This window comes from Carcharodon carcharias, chromosome 11 (assembly GCF_017639515.1).
Source record: "Carcharodon carcharias isolate sCarCar2 chromosome 11, sCarCar2.pri, whole genome shotgun sequence".
Taxonomy (NCBI): domain Eukaryota; kingdom Metazoa; phylum Chordata; class Chondrichthyes; order Lamniformes; family Lamnidae; genus Carcharodon; species Carcharodon carcharias.
The window spans coordinates 137892851-137916987 of NC_054477.1; positions in this window are offsets into that span (position 1 = coordinate 137892851).

A 24137-nucleotide genomic window follows, 5' to 3' on the forward strand; every position below is an offset into this window, starting at 1 on the left:
TTGAGGAAGGAAGGGAATGGGTGACCACCAGGCAGTCCAAGATAAACAGCCAAGTAGTTCAGGAGTACCCTGGGGTCCCACTCACAAATCAGTATTCCATTTTGGAGGCTGATGAGGGTGCTGGTTCCTCCAGAGAGTGCAGATAGAGCCAAGCTTCTGGCACCACAAGCAGCCTGGCTGTACAGGAGGGGAGGAAGAGAGGAAAATCAATAGTAATAGGGGATCAACATGACTCCAGGGTCCGGGGTGTCACTTAACGGCTGCTGGGCATCCTGAAGGTGGAGGGTGATAAGGCAGAGGTCATGGTACATATTGGTACCAATGACATAGGTAGAACAAGGGGTGAGGTCTTGCATCAAGAATTCAGGGAGTTAGGCAGTAGACTAAAAAGCAAGACCTCTCGGGTTGTAATCCTTGGATTACTCCCAGTGCCACATGCCAGTGAGCACAGGAATAGGAAAATAGCACAGATGAATATGTGGTTTAAGAGTTGGTGCAAGAGGGAGGGTTTTAGATTCCTGGGTCACTGGCACCTGGGGAAGGTGGGACCTGCACAAGCGGGATGGTCTACACCTGAACCAAAGCTAGACTAACATCCTTGTGGATGGGTTTTCTAGTGCTGTTGGGAGGAGTTTAAACCAATTCAGCAGAGGGAGGGGACACAGAATGTTAGCAGAATAGGGACACATCACAATACAGTAAAACAATCAAGTCTGTGGGCGTACAGCTGCATTAAGTTTCAAGGGAGTAAGGCAAAGCTCGATGGCCTCTACTTTAATGCCAGGAGTATTACAGGTAAAACGGATGAGTTAAGGGTGAGGATTGACACATGGAATTGTGAGATAGTAGCCATCACTGAGACGTGGTTGAGGGAGGAGCAGGATTGGCAGCTCAACATTCCAGGATATAGGGTCTTCAAGTGAGACAGGGGAGGGGGTAAAAGAGGAGGATGCATTGCATTATTAAGGAGCCAGTTACTGCAATAAGGAGAGATGATATCTTGGAGGGGGCATTGAATGAAGCTTTGTGGGTAGAGCTTAGGAATAAAAAAATTGTTAGGTGTCTATTATAGACCCCCAGATAGTCAGTGGGAAATTGAGGAGCAAATATGTACACACTTTGCGGAGGTGTGTAAAAACAATAACAATAGGGTAATTATATTCGGTGATTTCAACTTTCCCAACATTAATTGGGATAGACATAGTGAAAGGGCTTGGATGGAGTGGATTTCTTGAAATGTGTACAGCAGAACTTTTTAGGTCAATATGTAGAGGATTCAACAAGGGACAGTGCAGTGCTGGACCTAATTCTGGGGAATTAAGCCAGACCGGCGGCTGAAGTGGTAGTGGGGGAATATTTTAGTGATAGCAAACACAACACGGTTCAATTTAAGTTTGTTATGGACAAAGAAATAGACAAGTTGCAAAAAAATGTTTTGGATTGGGGGGAGAGTGGATTTTACAGTTTAAGATCTTTTTGTGGTAAAATAAAGCAGGATCTGGCCAAGGTAGACTGGGAACAGCTACTTGTGGGGAAGTCTACAGAGGAGCAGTGGGGGGTGTTCAAAAAGGAAATGGGGAGGGTACAGGATCAATGTTCCCTTTAGGGAACATTGATGGGAAGGAGTAACAAGTCCAGAGAACCATGGGTGACCAGAGATATTCAGGTTACGATGAAAAGGAGAAAAGAGGCTTGTAGCATGTACAAGGGAAGCAAATCAGCAGAGGCATTAGTGGAGTACAGAAAGTACAGGGTGGAACTTAAGAAAGCAATTAGGAGAGCAAAGAAGGCATATGAGAAAGTGCTGGCTGGTAAAAGTAGAGAAAATCCCAATATATTCTATAAGTATATCAATGGGAAGAGGATAAATAGGGAAAGAGTAGGGCCCATAAGGGACCAAAGGGGCAATCTATGGGTGGAGCCAGATGACATCACCAGAGTGTTGAATGAATACTTCACATCCATCTTCACCCAAGAGAATGAGGATGAAGGTATCGAACTAAGGGAGAGAGACTGCGAGGTTCTTAAGCAAATTGATATAGGAAGTGACAAGGTATTGGAGGTGTTGGCAGGCATAAAAGTGGACAAATCTCCAGGCCCAGGGGATTTGTGTCCCAGACTGCTGAGGGAGGCAAGGGAGGAGGTCACACGGGCGAATTTTTAACTCCTTTCTGGCCAGGGGGGAGGTGCTAGAGGACTGGAGAACAGCTAATGTGGTTCCGCTATTTAAGAAGGGCTGTAGAGATAAGCCAGGGAACTAAAAGCCAGTGAGTCTTACATCAGTGGTAGGGAAACTATTGGAGAAAATTCTGAAGGAGAGAATCTATCTCCACTTGGAGAGGCAAGGTTTGACCAGGGAATGTCAGAGGAAGGTCATGCCTAACAAATTTGATTGAATTTTTTGAGGAGGTGACCAGGTGTGTAGATGAGGGTAGTGCAGTTGATGTAGTTTATATAGATTTCAGCAAAGCCTTTGACAAGGTCCCACATGGGATGCTTCTAAAGAAGGCAAATGCACACAGGATACAGCGTAATTTGATAAGGTGGATTCAAAATTGGCTTAGTTGTAGGAGACAGAGTGTGATGACAGAAGAATGCTTTAGTGACTAGAAGCCAGTGTCCAGTGGTATACCACAGGGATCTGTGCTGGGTCGCCTATTATTTGTCATTTATATAAATGCCATAGATGACTATGTGGGGGGTAGAATTAGTAAGTTTGCAGATCACACAAAGATTGGCCGGGTGGTTAACAGTGTGTTGATTGTCTTGGGCTACAGGAAGATATGGATGGGATGGTCAAATGGACAGATAAGTCGCAAGTGGAATTTAACCCTGAAAAGTGTGAGGTGATACACTTTGGAAGGAATAATTTAACAAGGAAGTATTCAATGAATGGCATGACACTAGGAAGTTCTGAGGAACAAAGGGATATTGGTGTGCGTATCCATAGATCTCTGCAGGCGGAGGAGCATGTTGGTGGGGTGGTGAAAGAGGCGTATGGGACACTTGCCTTTATCAATCGAGGCATAGATTACAAAAGTAGAGAGGTTATGTTGGAGTTGTATAGAACCTTGGTGAGGCCACAGCTGGAGTACTGTGTGCAGTTCTGATTGCCACATTATAGGGAGGATGTGATTACACTGGAGGGGGTACAGAGGAGATTCACCAGGATGTTGCCTGGGATGAAACATTTAAGTTATGAAGAGAGGTTGGATAGACTTGGGTTGTTTTCACTGGAGCAGAGAAGACTGAGGGGTGACCTAATCGAGGTGTACAAGATTATGAGGGGCATGGACATGGTGGTTAGGGAGCAGCTGTTCCCTTTAGTTGAACAATCAGTCACAAGACAGCATAAGTTCAAGGTGAGGGGCAGGAGGTTTAGGGGGTATGTGAGGAAAAACATTTTTACCCTGAGGGTGGTGATGGTCTGGAATGCGCTGCCTGGGAGGGTGGTGGATGTGGGATGCCTCACAACCTTTAAAAAGTACCTGGATGAGCACTTGGCACATCATAACGTTCAAGGCTATGGGCCAAGTGCTTGTAAATAGGATTAGGTAGGTTTCTCACGTGTCGCTCCAGACTCGATGGGCCGAAGGGCCCCTTCAGCACTGTGATTCTGTGATTCTGAATAAAAACCATGGAATTCCCTTCCTAACAGCACTGTGGGTTTACCTACACCACATGGACTGCAATGGTTCATGAAGGCAGCTCACCACCACCTTTTTAAGGACAACTAGGGATGGGCACTAAATGCTGGTCCAGCCACCGAAGCCCACATCCCGTGAATGAATTAAAAAAGCTTTAATATGCTCAGACAATCAAGCAACCATTTCAACATTTTTAAATGCATAGCCAGAGGTGTTCTGTGCCATTGATGTCTTTATGGGTTCAGTTGATAATATCTATATACCCTTCTGTATACTTGTCAGAATGTGAATATCTACTGCAAAGGGAAAGATCTTCATTCTACTGAAGTACCACAGTTTTGGATCAAATGTAAATTCTAAAACCATACAAAATGTAATATTTCAGAATGTCAGATTTTGGGAGATATTCAAATTAAGCCTCTGGAAAAGTGTATAAATTACTATCTCTGGCAGGATTATTATCTCAGTTGTAGCCAAGGAGACTTCTATTAAGTTCGTTAACACTATGACAGGCAAATTAAAGACAACGAGAGAAATCTTCGCTAGTTTAAACTGGAAAATCAGTGGGATTCAATTTACATTCGTATCAAGTTTTGTGGGAAAAGAGAGTGACTACTCCCAATCTTAATGTACAGAGAATAACACTTCCTATGGAAAACACATCTCTTTCTCACTTTGCATTCCGAAGCTAACCATTTTTTTTTCTGTGTGCTATTGTTCTCCCCTCAGTCTCTTCCCCATTGATTGTATCAGCCCATTTTTGAGATGCTGAAATATTTTTCCAAATGCAGCTGATGCCGCCTGGAACCTTAGCAAAGTTGTCAGCCACTATTTTGGAGCTTATACAATAAGGCTTTTCAAGCTATACAATCATGGGGATTTGTTCAATTTTTGCAACCAAATCTATTCCTGTCCTCAACCAATCCCACCCTCATTGATGCATCCACAAGTAAAGGGATCACTACTGAGTGAACAGTGCAGTTTTTTCGCTTCCCAACCCTGAGGCCTTGAGACCAATAATGTCCCTACTGATGAGTTAGCTCAGTACAGATTATAGATCAAAGATTTGAACCACCAAATAAGATACAAATGGATTAAATAATTTACGAAAGTGTCATAATTATGTATGTTTGAATAAATTTCTTCATTGCTGCTCTAAATATTTTCTACATGTGAAGCAGATTAAGTGACAGGAAAGGGTTTTAGCAAGCACAGAATGTAACACATCCACTTAGCCAGAATGCAGCTTGTCTGACATTTCCAACAACTTCAAAATGAAGTGCTGAAGACAGACCAAAATTTATCAGTCCATGGTTGCCTGAGAGATAGTATTGACTGCTTTATATATCAGATAAAAACTAAAGTGAGCTTTGTGGCAAAGTGGTGAAATACTTTACCATTGTCAGCTACTCTCTCTGATTGGTGGGCAGCTCTTGGCGGGTGAGATTTCTGCCTCCAGGGTCCTTGATCCCAGGGGAAAGATTACCACTGGCCTGTTAAATGCTTGAGTGGCACAAGATGCAATGGGACTTCCCGAAGAGGCAAGTGGGGCTCTCGCCGAATCTCCAGCCGAGAGCTGAGACACCTGTCGCCTCCACAAAAATAAGATCATAAGAAATAGCAGCAGGAACGGACCATGCAGCTGATTGAGCCTGTTCTGCCGTGCAATAAGAGCATGGCTGATCTGATTGTGACTTTAATTTCATGTTTTTGTACTTGCCCCCCCATAACCTTTGACTCCCTTGTCAATATATGGGATTAGGGATCGGGCTATTTTAGATTTAGTATTATGTAATGAGAAAGGGCTAATTAATAACCTTGTAAGAGGTTCAATCAGTGCTCGTTTACCCTTGCTGCTGGTTCTTGACTTTAGGATTTTATAAAGGGCAAATTCACAGGGTCACAGGAGTTTAAGCTCAACCACAAACATATTTATTGACAGAACACCTCCACTGCCCCTAACACAAGAGCTCTAAACTAGCGTAATGATGTCGCACAACACTCTAAACCAAAAACTCATTTATAATACTCCACTGAAAAGTAGAACCATAGGCAAAACCCTACACATCTGCCCCAAAACTTACTCAGTCCAACTCAAACCCCCTATCAGGATTTAGTTACTATAAATCTACCCTTAATTCTCAGCCCCAAAATCTGTGGATCTGGCTGATATTTACAACTCCCCACATGGTTGGTCATTCCAGTGCAAGATGTAGGTTTGCGAATCAGGTTGGCCATTCCTGATCCTCCTTGGTAACTGCAGTGCCAGGCCCCATGGCCTTGGCCTTTTTTTTAACAAATCTTGTTTACAGTATCAAAGTACATTTCCTGGAGCACATTCTGTTTGGATGGTCGGTGCTTAGTACCCCATGATCTCTTCAGTGTGGTTCCTGACTTGGTTCAGGCAACCCATTCATTGCAATACAAAAACAGAATTACCTGGAAAAACTCAGCAGGTCTGGCAGCATCGGCGGAGAAGAAAAGAGTTAACATTTTGAGTCCTCATGACCCTTCAACAGAACTGAGTGAACCTTAGGAAAGGGCTGAAATATAAGCTGGTTTAAGGTGGGGGGGGGAGAGAAGTGGGGGGGGTTGGTGGTATGGTTGTCGGGACAAGCAAGCAGTGATAGGAGCAGGTAATCAAAAGATGTCACAGACAAAAGAACAAAAGAACACAGAGGTGTTGAAGGTAATGAAATTATCTAAACGAATGTGCTAATTAAGAATGGATGGTAGGGCACTCAAGGTACAGCTCTAGTGGGGGTGGGGTGGAAAGGCTGGCAGGGCATAAAAGATTTAAAAATAAAGGAAATAGGTGGGAAAAGAAAAATCTGTATAAATTATTGGAAAAAACAAAAGGAAGGGGGAAGAAACAGAAATGGGGTGGGGATGGAGGAGGGAGTTCAAGATCTAAAGTTGTTGAATTCAATATTCAGTCCGGAAGGCTGTAAAGTGCCTAGTTGGAAGATGAAGTACTGTTCCTCCAGTTTGCGTTGGGCTTCACTGGAACAATGCAGCAAGCCAAGGACAGACATGTGGGCAAGAGAGCAGGGTGGAGTGTTAAAATGGCAAGCGACAGGGGGGTTTGGGTCATTCTTGAGGACAGGCTGCAGCTGTTCTGCAAAGCGGTCACTCAGTTTACGTTTGGTCTCTCCAATATAGAGGAGACCGCATTGGGAGCAACGAATGCAGTAGACTAAGTTGTGGGAAATGCAAATGAAATAGTGCTTCACTTGAAAGGAGTGTTTGAGCCCTTGGACGGTGAGGAGAGAGGAAGTGAAGGGGCAGGTGTTGCATCTTTTGCATGGGCATGGGGAGGAGCCATAGGTGGGGGTTGAGGAGTAGGGGGTGATGGAGGAGTGGACCAGTGTGTCCCGGAGGGAACAATCCCTATGGAATGCCTGCCGGGGGGCTGAAGGCAAGATGTGTTTGGTGGTGGCATCATGCTGGAGTTGACGGAAATGGAGGAGGTTGATCCTTTGAAAGCGGAGGCTGGTGGGGTGATAACTGAGGACAAGGGGGACCCTATCATGTTTCTGGGAGGGAGGAGAAGGCGTAAGGGCAGATGTTCAATGGATCCTTTTACCCACCTCCAATATTCTCCCTCCACCTGGACCCCTCCCTCTGGATTCTTACCTTCTCTTGATCTTTTCATCGAGAACAGTCGGCGCGACGTTAGTTGTCTCAATTTCTCTGCTCCTCTCACCCATTCTAATCTGTCTCTCTCTGAACTTACTGCACTCCGTTTCTCAGGTCCAACCCCAACATTGTCATCAAACCCGCTGACAAGGGTGGTGCTGTTGTTGTCTGGCGCACTGACCTCTACCTCGCAGAGGCTGAGCGTCAACTCACAGACACTTCCTCCTACCTCTCCCTGGAGCATGACCCCACCACTGAACACCAAGCCATTGTTTCCAGGACTGTCACTGACCTCATCTCCTCTGGAGATCTTCCTTCCACAGCTTCCAACCTGATAATCACCCAACCTCAGACGGCCTGCTTCTACCTCCTACCCAAAATCCACAAACAGTACTGTGCCGGTAGACCGATCGTGTCAGCTTGCTCCTGCCCCACGGAACTAATTTCTCGTTATCTTGACTCCATTCTCTCTCCCCTTGTCCAGTCCCTTCCCACCTACATCCATGATTCCTCTGACACCTTACGTCACATCAACAATTTCCAGTTCCCTGGCCCCAACCGCTTCCCCTTCACCATGGACGTCCAATCCCTCTACACCTCCATCCCCCACCAGGATGGTCTCAGGGCCGTAAGCTTCTTCCTCGAACAGAGGCCCAAACAATCCCCATCCACCACTTCTCTCCTCTGTCTGGCTGAACTTGTTCTCACACTGAACAATTTCTCCTTCAACTCCTCCCACTTCCTCCAAATAAAAGGTGTGGCTATGGGTACCCGCATGGGCCCCAGCTATGGCTGTCTTGTTATGGGGTATGTGAAACATTCCTTGTTCCAGTCCTACTCTGGCCCCCTTCCACAACTCTTTCTCCAGGACATCGATGATTACTTTGGTGCTGCTTCATGCTCTCGTTGGGACTTGGAAAAATTTACTAATTTTGCTTTCAATCTCCACCCTTCCATCAATTCCACATGGTCCATCTCTGACACTTCCCTTCCCTTCTTTGATCTCTCTGTCTCAAATTCTGGTGATAGACTGTTCACCAATATCCATTACAAGCCTACCGACTCCCACAGCTACCTCGACTACAGCTCCTCACACTCTGCTTCCTGTAAGGACTCCATTCCATTCTCTCAGTTCCTTCGCCTCCATCGCATCTGTTCTGATGATGCTACCTTCAAAAACAGTTCCTCTGACAGGTCCTCCTTCTTCCTTAGCTGAGGTTTTTCTCCCACAGTCGATGACAGGGCCCTCAACCGTGTCTGGCCCATCTCCCGCGCATCCACCCTCATGCCTTCTCCTCCCTCCCAGAAACATGAAAGGGTCCCCCTTGTCCTCACTTATCACCCCACCAGCCTCCTCATTCAAAGGATCATCCTCCACCATTTCCGCCAACTCCAGCATGACGCCACCACTAAACACATCTTCCCTTCACCCTCCCGGCGGCATTCCATAGGGATTGTTCCCTCCGGGACACACTGGTCCACTCGTCCATCACCCCCTACTCCTCAACCCCCACCTATGGCACCTCCCCATGCCCACACAAAAGATGCAACACCTGCCCCTTCACTTCCTCTCTCCTCACCGTCCAAGGGCTCAAACACTCCTTTCAAGTGAATCAGCATTTCATTTGCATTTCCCACAACTTAGTCTACTGTATTCGTTGCTCCCAATGCGGTCTCCTCTACATTGGAGAGACCAAACGAAAACTGGGTGACCGCTTTGCAGAACACCTGCAGTCTGTCCGCAAGAATGACCCAAACCTCCCTGTCGCTTGCCATTTTAACACTCCAACCTGCTCTGTTGCCCACATGTCTGTCCTTGGCTTGCTGCATTGTTCCAGTGAAGCCCAACGCAAACTGGAGGAACAGAACCTCATCTTCCGACTAGGCACTTTACAGCCTTCCGGACTGAATATTGAATTCAACAACTTTAGATCTTGAACTCCCTCCTCCATCCCCACCCCATTTCTGTTTCTTCCCCCTTCCTTTTGTTTTTTCCAATAATTTATACAGATTTTTCTTTTCCCACCTATTTCCATTATTTTTTAAATCTTTTATGCCCTGCTAGTCTTTCCACCCCACCCCACTAGAGCTGTACTTTGAGTGCCCTACCATCCATTCTTAATTAGCACATTCGTTTAGATAATTTCATTACCTTCAACACATCTGTATTCTTTTGTTTTTCTGTCTCTGACATCTTTTGATTATCTGCTCCAATCACTGCTTGCTTGTTCCTACAACCACACCACCCCCTCCCCCACTTCTCTCCCCGCCACTCCCCCCCCACCCCCCCCATCTCCACAACCTTAAACCAGCTTATAATTCACACCTTTCCTAAGATCCACTCAATTCTGTTGAATGGGCATGAGGACTGGAAACGTCAACTCTTTTCTTCTCCGCCGATGCTGCCAATCCTGCTGAGTTTTTCCAGTTAATTCTGTTTTTGTTTTGGATTTCCAGCATCCACAGTTTTTTTGTTTTTATCCATTCATTGCAATGTTATTTCCATAACCGAAACAATGGGCCCCATCCCAGTGTGATACTTCTGGATCTCAAGTTAATGTGCATGTGATAAGATCCATTTCTCCTTGGCTATTGTGGATGTTTGTTTGTGTAATGGCTGTTGTCTAGGGCCATTTGCTGTGATGGTCTCCCAATTTCTCTAATTGGATTGCCTGATGGCACTTGCTTTGTGTCTTTGAGATGATAATGTCCCAGTATCCTTACACAGAATCGATTTGGATTTGGTATTGACATGTTTGAAGATTAATCCCTTGCGATACAGCTTCTCACTGTGTTGAGGTTTGATCTGTTTTGTTTTACAATGTTTATGTCCATGAAGTGAGGTCTTTGGGGTTTTTATATTTAATGAAGTCCAGTTGGAGGGTATTCCGATCACACACCTTGCTGTAAAGGAGCCTTTAGGAATTAATGATAATAATATGAAAGAATTTTACATTAAGATTGGGAGAGATATAATTCATTCTAAAACTAGAAACTTAAATCTGAACAAACAGACCAATAAAGGCATTAGGAGAAAGTTGGCAATGGCGGATTGGGAAAGCACAACAAAAGATTTGATAAAAACAAAAAAACTGCGGATGCTGGAAATCCAAAACAAAAACAGAATTACCTGGAAAAACTCAGCAGGTCTGGCAGCATCGGCGGAGAAGAAAAGAGTTGACGTTTCGAGTCCTCATGACCCTTCGACAGAACTTGAGTTCGAGTCCAGGAAAGAGCTGAAATATAAGCTGGTTTAAGGTGTGTGTGTGGGGGGGCGGAGAGATAGAGAGACAGAGAGGTGGAGGGGGTTGGTGTGGTTGTAGGGACAAACAAGCAGTGATAGAAGCAGATCATCAAAAGATGTCAACGACAATAGTACAATAGAACACATAGGTGATTTGATGATAGGCAATGGCCAGTATTTAAAGAAGTATTACATGGTTTGCAACAAATATACATTCCTCAAAGACACATAAACCTAACTGGAAATGTGAATCAACTGTGGCCAACAAATAAGTTAATGATTGCACTAGATCAAAGGAAGTGAACCATAAGGTTGACAAGAAAAGTGGCAAGCATGAGGATTAGGAGCAATTAGAATCCAGCAAAGGAGGACCAAGAAACTGATAATGAAAGGGAAAAGAGAATATGAATACTAGCTGGCGAGAAACATAAAGGTGGACTGTTAAAGCTTCCTTATGTATGTGAAAAGGAAAAGATCAACAAGGACAAACATGGGATCATTACAGATGGAGACAGGAGAGTTTATAATGGAGAATAGGGAAATGGCAGAGAAACTAAACCATTACTTTGTGTCTGTCTTCACAGAGAAAGATACGGAAAATCTCCCAAACTCACGAGGAAACCAAGGGGCTTGTGAAAATTAATTAGATTGAAGGTTTATAAATCCCCTGGACCAGGTAAAGTGCATCCCAGAGTGTTGAAGGAGGTGGCTATAGAGAAAATGGATGATTTGGTGGTTATCTTTTAAAATTCTGCAGATTCTGGAAAGGTTACTGCAGAGTGGAAAGTAGCAAAGTAACTCCACTATTTAAGAAGGGAAGAGGGAGAAAACGAAAAACTACAGACCTGTTAGTTTGACATAAGTAGTAGAAAAAATATGAGAATCCATTATAAATGATGTTTTAATTGGACATTTCGAAAATAATGAAATGATTGGGCAGAGCCAACATGGATTTATGAAAAAAAAATCGTGTTTGATAAACCTGTTGGAGTTTTTTGAGGATGTTGCCTATAGCATTGATAAAGGAGAACAGGTGGATGCGGCATATTAGAATTGTTAGGTTTTTCATAACATCCCACAAAGGAGATTAGTGAACACAATGAGAGCACGTGGGATTCAGCTAACATACTGATATGCATGGAAAATTTGTCAGCAGATGGAAAGCAGAGAGTAGGAATAAATTGATCATTCTCAGGATTGCAGGCTGTGACTAATGGGGTAACGCAAGGATCAATGCTTAGACCACAGCTATTCACAATGTATATCAATGATTTGGATGTGGGGACAAAATGTAATATTTCCAAGTTTGCTGGTGACACAAAACTAGATGTGAATGTAATTTGTGAGGAGGATGCAAAGAGGCTTCCAGCAGACTTGGATAGGCTAGGTGAATGGGCAAGGACATGGCAGATAGAATATGATGTGAATAAGTGTGAAGTTATTTACTTTGGTAGAAAAAACAGAAAGGCAGAGTATTTCTTAAACGATGAGAGGTTGGGAAGCATTGATGTCCAAAGGAACATAGATTTCCTTGTTTATGAGTTACTAAAAGCTAGCATGCAGTTGCAGCAAGCAATTATGAAGGCAAACGGTAAGTTGGCCTTCATCACATGAAGATTTGAGTACAGGGGTAAAGATGCCTTGCTGAAATTATGTAGAGCCTTGGTGAGGCTGCATCTGGAGTATTGTGTACAGTTTTAGGTCCTTATCCAAGGAAGGATATACTTGCCATAGAGGGAGGTCAATGGCGGTTCACCCCCAGGCTAATCGCTGAGATTGCAGGATTGTCTGATGAGGAGAGATTGAAAAGGTGGGTCTGTGTTCTCTAGCGTTTTGAAGAGTGAGGCATGATCTCATTGAAACATATAGAATTTTGACAAGTTGTGACAGGGTAGATGTGGATAGGATGGTTCCCTTGGCCCTTGAGTCTAGAGCCAGGGGACACAGCCTCAGAATACGGGGCAGGCCATTTACATAGAAACATAGAAAACAGGAGCAGGAGTATGTCATTCGGTCCTTTGAGCCTGGTCCACCACTCAATATCATAATGGCTGATCCTCTTTCTCAGTGCTGTACTTCCGTGTTCTTCCCATAACCCTTGAAGCCTTTAGAGTCCAAAAACCTATTTCCTCCTTAAATATATTCAGTGAATTGTCCTCCACAGCCTTCTGTGGTAGAGAATCCCACAGGTTCACCATCCTCTGAGTGAAGACGTTTCTCCTCATCTCAGTCCTAAATGGTCTACTCCATATTCTGAGATTGTGACCCTTTGTTCTAGACCCCCTAGCCAGAGAAAATATCATCCCTGCATCCAATCTACCCACCTCTGTCAGAATTTTATATGTTTCAATGAGATTCCCTCTCATTCTTCTAAAATCTAGTGAATACAAGCCCAGTTAGCCCAAACTCTTTTCATACGACAATTCTGCCATCCCAGGAATCAGTCTGGTGAACCTTCGCTGCACTAACTCTATGGAAAGTATATCTTTTCATAGATAAGGAGACCAAAACTGCAAACAACACTCCAGGTGTGGTCTCACCAAGGCCCTGTACAGCTGCAGTAAGGAATCCTTGCTCCTGTACTCAAATCCTCTCACAATGAAGGCCAACATACCATTTGCTTCACTGCTTGCTGCACCTGCATGCTTGCTTTCAGTGACTGGTGTACAAGGACACTCAGGCCCCTTTGTACATCAACATTTTCTAATCTATCATCATTTAAATAATACTCTTCCATTCTGTTTTTTTCTACCAAAATGGATAACTTCACACTTATCCATGTTAAACTGCATATGCCATGTATTTACCCATACACTTAATCTGTCCAAATCATCTTGAAACCTCTTAACACCTCCTCACCATTTACCTTCCCACCAAGTTTTGTGTTGTCAGCAAACTTGGAAATATTACATTTGGTTTCCTCATCCAAATCATTGATATATATTATGAATATCTGAGGCCCAAGCACTGACCTCTATGATACCCCACTAGTCACTGCCCACTACTCCAAAAATGACCTTTTTATTCCTACTCTCTGTTTCCTTTCTGTTAAACCAGTTCTCAGTCTACACCAATATATTACCCCCAATACCATGTGTTTTAATTTTACAGGTTAACCTCTAATGTGCAACTTTTTCAAAAGCTTTCTGAATATCCAAATACACCACGTCCACTATTTCTCCCTTATCCATTCGATTAGTTACATCCTCAAAAAAGTCTGGTAGGTTGTGTCAAACATAATTTCCTTTTCATAAATCCATGTTGGCTTTGTCTAATCCCACTGATATTTTCTAAGTGTCCTGTTATCACTCCCTTTATAAGAGAGTCCAGCATTTTCCCTACTCCTAATGTTAGGCTAATCAGTCTGTAATTCTCTGCTTTCTCCCTCCCTCCTTTTCCAAATAGTGGGGTTACTTTTGCCAGTCTCTAATCTGGCAGGACTGTTCCAGGGTCTACACAATTCTGGAAGATGACAACCAATACATCCACTATTTCCATTGCCACCTCCTTTCACACCCTGGGAAGTAGATTATCCAGCCTTGGGGATTTATTGGCTTTCAGTGTCATTAGTTTTTCCGGCACTATTGTTTTAGTAATACTAATTTCATTCAATTCCTCCTACTCACCAGTCCCTTGGTTCCCTAGTATTTCTGGGGAGTTATTTGTGTCTTCTTCCATGAAGACAGAATTGAAGTAATTGTTCAATTGCCTTGTGATTTCCTTGTTCTCTATTATAAATTCAGACTGTAAGGGACCTACATTTGTCTTCACTAATCTTTTTTTTAATATATTTACATACACTTCTACAGTCCACTTTATGTTCCTTAGTCTCATACTCTATTTTTCACCTCTTAATCAATATCTTGGTCCTCTGTTGCTGAATTCTAAACTGCTCCCAATCCTCAGGCTTGTGACTTTTTCCAGTAACTTTATATAAGTCCTCTTTGGACGTAATACTATCCTTACTTTCTTTTGTTAGCCATGGTTAGGCTGCTTTTTCTGTTGTGTTTTTGTGCCAGAAAAGAATGTGTAACTGTTGCGGTGCATACATTTATTTCTTAAATATTAGCCATTTTCTATCCACCATTATGCCTTTTAATGATGCTCCCCAATCTATTTTAGCCAAATCATGCCTCATACCTTTGTAGTTTCCTTTGTTAAGATTTAGGACCCTAGTTTCAGATCAGACCACTTCACTTTCTATCCTAATGAAGAATTCCAACATGTTATGGTCACTGTTCCCTAAAGGACCCCGCACAACAAGATTATTAATTAACCCCTTCTCATTGCATGATACCAAATCTAGGATAGTCTATTCCCTAGTCGGTTCCATGACATACTGGTCTAAAAAACTATCTCTTACTCCAGGAATTCATCCGGCACAGTATTATTGCTAACCTAATTTGCCCAGTCTATATGTAAATGAAAGTCACCCATGATGACTGTAGCAATCTTGTTACATCCATATCTAATTTCCTTTTTTTTATGCCATCCCCTACCTTATCACTTCTGTTTGGAGGCCTATAGACAACTCTCACTAATGTTTCCCATCCCTTGTTGCTTCTTAGCTGTACTCAGGCTGATTCTACATCTAGATTTTCTGAGCCAATATCCTCTCTCACTATCAGACTGATTTCATCCCTAACCAACAACGCCATGCCACTTCGTTTTTTGCCTGTCCATCTGTGCTTTGATACAATGCCTTCAGCCTTGGCTTTTTAACATTTTTACACATGTTTTTGTACTATTTGCTGCTAGCCCTTGTTTCCTATGCCTTCCACTTTTGCTTTCTACTTTTCTGTTCTTCATGTCTATCTTTGTTTCCCTCTCTTGTGTCTCCCTGCTCAGGTTCCCATCCCCAGCCATTCTAGTTTAAACTCTCCCCAGAGTACTAGCGAATACCTCTGTGAAGATATTGGTCACTGTCCTGCTGGGATGCAACTGTCCAGCTTGCGCAGGTCCCACCTTCCCCAGCATTGGTCCCAATACCTCTGGAATCTAAATCCCTCCCTTCTACATCATCTCTTCAGCCATGCATTCATCTGGTATATTTTCCTATTCCTAATCTCATTAGCACGTGGTACGGAGAGCAATCCTGATATTACCACCTTTGAGGTCCTGCTTTTTAATTTATTTCCTAGCTCCCTATTTTCTGCTTTCAGGACCTCATCCGTCTTTTTACCTATGTTGTTGATACCAATATGTACCACAACCTCTTGCTGTTCACCCTCCCCTTTCAGAATGCCCTGCAGCTGCTCAGTGACACCCTTGACCTGGCACCAGGGAGGTAACATATCAACCTGGCGTCACGTCTGCTGCCGCAGAAACATTGATTTATTCCCCTTACGATAGAATTTCCTATCACTATTGCTCAGCCACTAACCCCCACCACCACCCCTCCAACTTTGCACTGCTGAGCCTCTCATGGTGCCACGTAGTTGACTCTTGCTGCATTCCCCTGAGAAATATCTACCCCAACTGTATCCAAAGCAGAAAATCTGTTGGAGAAGGAGACACACCCAGAGGATTCCTGCACTACATGCCTGGTGCTTTTATTCTGTCTGGCAGCCATCCATTCCCTTTCTGCCTGTGCACTCTTTGCCTGCAGTGTGACCACCTCACTGTATGTGCTATCCACAAAGATTTCATCATTATTATGCTCCACAATGAGTCCAGCCACAGCTCCAGCTCCCAGATTGATTCTACGCGTAGATTTTGAGTAGCTGCAGCTGGAGACACTTCCTGCACACATGGTCACCCTGGACACTGGAAGTGTCCTTGACTTCCCGCAATGCACACGAGGAGCCATCCACTTGGCCGAGCTGCCCTGCCATGACTTACCCTTAAATTACTCCCTTTACTTTTACTTCCTCTAGTTTAGAGAATATTAAGGACAGAAGAAGAAGTGCTTACCATGTCCTACTTACCAAATCCGCCACTCTTCTTACTGAGGAATGGTAGGAAATGAAAGGAACACATCCTTCCCTCTTCAGTGATGTCCCTCTCTCACCAAGCTCTGACTGAAGCACTCTATGCAGCCCAAGCAGCATTCCAATGCAGACAAAAGCAGCACTGTAGATGGCTTGTGTTTTTTTGCTGTCTGAATCTAGCTTCGGAAAACTTGTTTAAGCCAGTTAACTGATTTACTAGCTATAGCTGCAAGCAGAGCCTATATAACCCCTGTTTTAAAGCTTGACTAAAACTCACCTTCTCCAATCCAAAAGAGCAACCTTTAGTCAGTTGCTAAATTAAAGCAAGATTAGACTTTAGATAGAAATGAACCCTTAAAAGTCCCTCTCTTGCCAAACACCAACTGAAGCACTCTAATGCAGCCCAAAGCAGCACTCCAGTGCATACTGAGATGTGGAGGAATTTCTTCACCCAGAGGGCAGTGAATTTTTAGAATTCACTAGCCCAAAGGGCTGTGGAAGCTCAATCACTAAACATGTTCAAGACAGAAATCGATAGATTTCTGGATACTAATGGCATCAAGATTTCTGGGGATAGTGGGGAAAAAAGGCGTAGAGGTAGATGATCAGCCATGATCTGTTTGAATGGCAGAGCAGGCTTGCTGGGCCGAATGGCTTACTCCTGCTCCTATGTTCCTATGTTGCTTATCTAAAATCTGCCTAACTCAGCCTTGAATAGATTCAATGACCCAGTCTCCACTGCTATCTGTGGAAGAGATTCCAAAGACTAAAGACCCCTTATCTTAAAACTGTTCCCCCTACATTGAGATTGCCCCTCGAGAGGAATCATCTGCTCAGTATCTAGCCAGTCAAGCCGCCTCAGAATCTCTGTCCTATGAATGGTTTTGATTGGGAAAAACTGTTTCTACTGGCAGGAGGGTTGGTAACCAGAGGATTGACATTTAGGATAATTGGCAAAAGAACCATGGGGGAGGTGAGGAGAATTTTCTTTCCCAGCAAGTTGTTATGATCTGGAATGCACTGCCTGAAAGAGCAGTGGAAGCAAATTCAGCAGCAACTTTCAAAATGGAATTAGATATGCACTTGAAAAGAGATAAATTGTGGACCTATGGAGAATAACTAGGTGAGTGGGACTAAGTGGGTAGCTTGTTCAAAGAGCTGGCATAGGCATGAAAGGGCAAGTGACATCCTTCAGTGCTGTAGTATTCAGTGATGCTATAGTGATCTTTTTTCATTGAAATTGTGCCAAGCTCATGTGTCACAGCCCCTAAACTATGTTGTTTTAGTGTGCAATGATTTTTCTTCCTTTCAGTTTTTTTTAGACTTTGAGCTCAAGACTTGTTGACAATAGACACCAGATCTGCCAATGTTTGTAATGTATTAAAAGGTAAATTATACTATCTCTCATAATAGCACAGTAATTTCATCCTAGTTTCATAAGGATTGTATTTCCACAGGCTTCTCCCAATCTCCTGCTTTATCTTTGGCTGAGGTCCTGCAGAAACTGCTGATTATACCGATTCTCCAGGACTTCTGCAAATCTCCGGCTCAAGCTACGGTGAGGTATCAGGACAATCCTCATAGGTGATAATATTTATTGAAAACCTGCCTCGTTTATCAACAGCTGTTTGGGCTCTTTTAATCCAGCTCTGTGTTGAAAAACGCTGCCTGCTCAGTATAGTAAAAGAATGTGTGTGTGTGTATAGTAAGATAAATATGTCCTGTTGATATATTCTTAAAAATATGTATTTTTTTAACAAGCAGACTGTATCTGAAGAATGGGAACATAAATGTATAAAACAACTATACAATGAAGAAAGTACTGTTCTATATTTACAGATATTTGGCCAAAAATTGCCACAATGACAGATTTTGTGGCGAAAAATCGTTAATTGGACTTTTTAACTCACTGCTCAGTTCGCCGTATATTTGTGTCACAAATTGTTAGGCCGTCAAAGTGATAACACACAGCAAAGTAAATATGCCTTCTTGGATATTGTGGATGTTGTGCTCAATGATCTATCTCCTTCACCAAAAGGAAAATGTAGAGAAAGAAACAGTGTGAGCAACAGAGAAAGAAATAGAACAAACTAAAATTCACTAGAGGAAGAGAAATAGAGGGAAAGAAAGAGTAAAAAAAGTGATACAAAGAAAATAATAAAAAGAGCAAGCAGAAGATGACATTGTAATCAAGTTGTGAATGAGAATTATTGTTTGGTCTTTGAGAAGTTAATGAGTGAATGACAGGATATCATATGAAAAGTGAAAATATTCCTGGCCCATGAAGTTTGTACCATTAAGTACAATGGTCTGGAACAGTGGAGCACCCAGTAAGTATGTTATTGAACTGCTTTCGTAGGAACAAAGCACATGATAGGTGAAAAATACCAATGGTTCACCTCTATCATCCAGGTAATCCCATGATACAATGAAATTAGAATTACTGATGCATCATGGGAATCAAAATCTATCAATTAGTCTACAACAGACCTAGAAATCAAAGGAGGAACATTCCAGAAATGGAGAGCCTTTTTCTTCCCAAAAATGCTACACTCACCATACGTTACACCTCAAATTGCTCATATGCAATTTCCCTAAGTTACTTTCTGACAAATATCTATCTCATTTACCTGACTGTGTCAAAACAGCTCTGCATCCTGAAAACGATCACCTTCTGGCACTATCAGGAGTGCATTTGGAAGCACTGGCACAAAAGTACTGCTGAGGTAGGGAAAAGGTTTTAAAAGCCTTTAATTGAACAATTCACCATCTACTAATGTGAAACTTTACAGCTTCATTTTCCTTTTCTGGGTCTCTAAGTTTGAGTGTCATATCAGGACTATAAATCATGTAATTAACACAAACCTTTTGATATGAATTACCAGGCCTAAGTGGCAGTGGTGAGATAAATTTGCAATTAACACCATAAATGCAGCAGTAGTATGATGCACAATCAACTGCAATAGAGAGGCTCAAGGCAATGGCTGCAGCATTTCAGTTTCATCAAAGCTACCGGCAGATCAATGCAAATAGTCCAGCTAATTGTAAGAATCAGAATTCATATTTGTCGTAATCTAATGTGTCGTATATCTTTAAGACAAATGTTGTAAGTTAAGATCACATGATGTTGATAACCCATAGCAGAGTAACGTGGGCTACCTCTGTAGAGAAGTCTAAGTTAGAATCTGAAGACAGAAGACAGAGTTTTGAGTTGTAAACACACAAGTGTAGCTGATGAGTTCCTTTTGTAAATAAACAGAATGTGTCTCTTCTAAGGACGGTGTACAGATCTTCTCTGTCTTGGTACCAACTTGGTCACCCTGAAACAAGTGTGCAATCTGGATCCTTAAGTCCCAACAAACCAACAAACTGGATCCAACAAACTGGCAACGGGGGTAAAAAACAAGAAAAGGCACAAAAGGATGATGTAAAAAGCAAGAAAGAATGAAGGAAATCAGAAGAACCAAAATCGAGCTATACCTCACACAATAGTTGTAAGAGAAGAAAAATTTCCTTCCTGATCGTCAAAGTAATCCCCTCAGAGCATGCCGCAAGTTGAGAGAGTGGAGCCTTTCAACCCAATCTTGGACGACTGGTCTCACTATGTTGAACACCTCGCGCCCTTCTTCCAGGCAGACGGCATTGCGGGGGAAAAGAGGCATGTGATTCTTCTGTCCACGTGTGGGAGTGAGGCATATGGATTAATCCAAAATCTGTGGGTGCCCAGTGTCCCAGCCTCATAAGTTTTGATGACCTAGTGATCTTCGTAAAGAATCATTACCAGCCCAAGCTGTTGGTGACGATGCAACGGTTCAAATTTAACTCAAGATATAGAGCCGTGGGGAAGACATTTGTTTGTTATGTGACAAGTCTGAAGCAATTAACTGAATATTGCAAGTTTGGTACATCTATCAATGATATGCTTAGTGATCGTTTGGTGTGCGGTATGAATTAAAATACGATTCAGAAGAAATTACTGTCTGAAACAAATTTAAATGTCAGAAGGCATTGGAAATTGCTCTGGCAATGGAATGGTGCAGTGTGAGACTCGAAAGCCATAGGAGGAGTGCAAAATGGCACCGTCCTCCACATTGGGCAGGGAACCTCAGCCAAAAAGAGCACAGAGGTGCAAGACTTTACTCAGAAGCAGGAAGCAGTCACTGCTAGCAGACAAATTAAAAGGGATAACTCAGCAGCAAAGACATGACATAATAGTAACAGAGGTGGATGCAGACAACCTTGTAATGAATCACATTGAATGTTTTTCCTGTCATCGAAATGGACACCTCATGAGACATTGTAAAGATAGAATCAGGCAGACGTTCAGCCAAAAGCAAAAACCCATTGAGATTAACAGCAGTGAAAAGTCTGAAGTAATAGATCCTGATATCCATTTATTATATAATGTAAAGGTAGATAGAACTGAGCCTATCTATGTAATCATGAGATTGAACAAGAAACCTATCAGAATGGAGGTGGATACCAGAGCAGCCATTACAGTGAAAAGTGAGCATACTTTTAAATACCTGAATCATGGGGAACGTAAACCAAATTTGGAAGAAATTGATGCCACATTGAAAACTTACATTCAAGAAGACATACAAGTCAAGCGCATATGTAAAGTCGCAGTGCACTACAGAGGTCAAACAGTGAGATCACCCTTGATGGTACTAGCAGGCAAAGGACCTACTCTCCTCGGATGAAACTGGCTGAAAGTAATTCAGTTGGAATGGACTGAAAGCTTCCAACTGAGAACTAATGCGCTATCAGAGCAACTACAAAAATATGCTTCAGTTTTCATGGACAAACTTGGAAAAATTGAGGCGCTACAAGCAAAAATTCGTGTAGATCCAGAGGCAACACCAAGATTCATGCAATGTGGGAAAAGATAGAAGCCGAACTGGACAGGTTAAAAAAACTGGGAATGATACAACCAGTGCAATTTTCAGAGTGGGCAGCACCAGTTGTACCTGTTCTCAAACCTGACTGAAGCATTCAAATATGTAGGGACTACAAATTAATAAAGTTAATAAAGTGGCAAAATTGGATGGACACAACCTACCTAAAATTGAAGACTTATACACTAAACTGGCAATTGGAATTGCCTATACAAAGTTAGATACGAATCATGCCTACCAACAACCGAAATTAGAGAAGCCATTCTGGAAGTCTTTCACCATAAATACACACAAGGGAATGTATCAATACACCAGTTTACCTTTTGGCATATCTTCAGCTTGTGTCATATTCCAAAGAACCATGGGAAGTTTACGACAGGGACTGCCCTATGTTGTAGGTTATTTGGATGATGTTCTCATGACTGGACTCACTGAAAAGGTACATTTGATGAACTTCAAAGAAGTTTTGAAATGTTTTTCACAGGTTGGAGTGAGGTTGGAAAAGGAAAAGTGAACATTCCAAGCGAAAGAGGTAACTCACCTAGGTCACAAAATAGATTCACAAGGCCTACATCCACTTAAAGAAAAAGTGAAAGCCATTAGAGAAGACCCAGCGCCAAAGAATACACCAAATTGAAATCATTCTTGGGGATGATCAATTACTATGGACAATTCTTGTCAGAACTGGCACCACTGTATTACTTTCTCAAGAAAAAACAGCAATGGTCATGGCAAACTCCACAAGAAGAAGCTTTCACAGAAGTGAAACAGTTGTTACAATCATCTCCACTTCTTGTACGTTTTGACCCAAAAACAGAGTTGATGTTAACGTGTGATGCACCTCCCTATGGAGTAGGAGCACTGCTTTCCCATCAAATGGACGATGGATCAGAATGACCTGTAGGATATGTGTCAAGAACACTCAATATTGCAGAGAAAGTGCACTCTCAAATAAAAAGAAGGCCTGGATCTAATTTTCGGTGTTAAGAAGTTTCATTAATATGTACATGGTTGTCATTTTACTATCATAACAGACCACAAGCCATTATCAGGATTATTCGGAGAAGACAAGGCTATATCCCATGTAGCCTCAGCAAAAGTGCAAAGATGGATGTTGATCTTGGCACCATATTCGTATACTTTTATTCAAAGGCCCTGAAGTCAAGTTGCAAACTCAGTTGTTTACCCTTGCAAGTAAAAGATGAGGGTGTTCCAATTCCTCAAGAATTCATTTTGTTATTGAACTTCCTGGATTCATCACCAATATGTGCAAGACAAATTAAAGTTTGGATAAACTGAGACCCAGTCTTATTCAAAGTACAAAATCAAGTTCTTCACGGTTGGTCACAAAAACAAGAGTCTGATTAAATTAAACCATATTTCCAGAGAAGATACAAGATAACCAGCCAAGAATGTATTGTTTTGTGTGGATCTTGACTGATTGTTCTCCAAAAGGACAGAAGCCATTGTTATCTGAACTTCACAGTGTACATCCCGGAATTTCCAAAATGAAGGCAATAACACACAGTTGTGTGTGGTGGCCTGGGATGGATGGAGAAGTAGAAAACTTAGTGAAAAGTTATATGCAGTATCAGCAAGTACAAAAACCACCTGCAAAAGCTCAGTTACACGTCACACTGAAAGGCTGCAAGAGCCATGTCTCTTTCTCTCTCTCTCAGAAGTATTGTGAGAAGATGAAACTAATATGAACCAAGATCTACGGACATATGAACACACAAACATATGAATTAGGAATAGGATTAGGCCACTCGGCCCTTCGAGCCTGCTCTGCCTTTCAATAAGATCATGGCCGATCTGATTGCAACTTCAACCCTACATTCCTGCCTACCCCCAATAACCTTTCATCCCCTTGTTAATCAAGGATCTATCTAGCTCTGCCTAAAAATAGTCAAACACTTTGCTTCCACTGCTTTTTGAGGAATAGAGTTCCAAAGACTCATTACTCACAAGGAGAAATAAATTCTCCTCATCTCTGGCTTAAATGAGTGACCTCCTATTTTTAAACCATGACCCCTAGTTCTAGATTCTTCCACAAGAGGAAACATGCTCTCCACATCCACCCTGTCAAGACCCCTAAGTATCTTAAAGGTTTCAATCAAGTCCCCTTTGCTGTTCTAAATTCCAGTGGATACAAGCCTAGCCCCTTTTCCTCATAAGACAACCCACCCATCCCTGGGACTAGCCTAGTAGTAAACCTTCTCTGAACTGCTTCCAACTTATTTACATCTTTCCTTAAATAAGAAGAGCAGTACTGTACACAATACTCCAGATGTGGTCACACCAATGCCCTGAACAACTGAAGCATAACCTTCCGACTTTTGCAATCAATTCCCCTCACAATAAATGATTACATTCTATTAGTTTTCCTAATAACTTCCTATACCTGCATATTAGCCTTTTGTGATTCATGCACTAGGACACCCAGATCCCCCAGAATCTCAGAGTTCTGCAATCTCTCACCATTTAGATAATAAGCTTTTTTTATATTTTTACTGCTAAAATGAACAATTTCATATTTGCTCATATTATACTCCATTTGCCAGTGTCACAGTATCAAAGTTTCACAGTATCACAGTATCTTTATAGTGCAGAAGGAGGCTATTCAGCCCATTGAGTCTGCATTGGATCTATGAAAGAGCATTCCACCTTGTCCTAGTCCCCTAACTTATCCCTGTAACTTTGCATATTCTCTCTTTTCAGGCAGCAATCCAATTCCCTTTTGAATACCTTGATCGAACCTGGCTCCTCCACCCTTTCA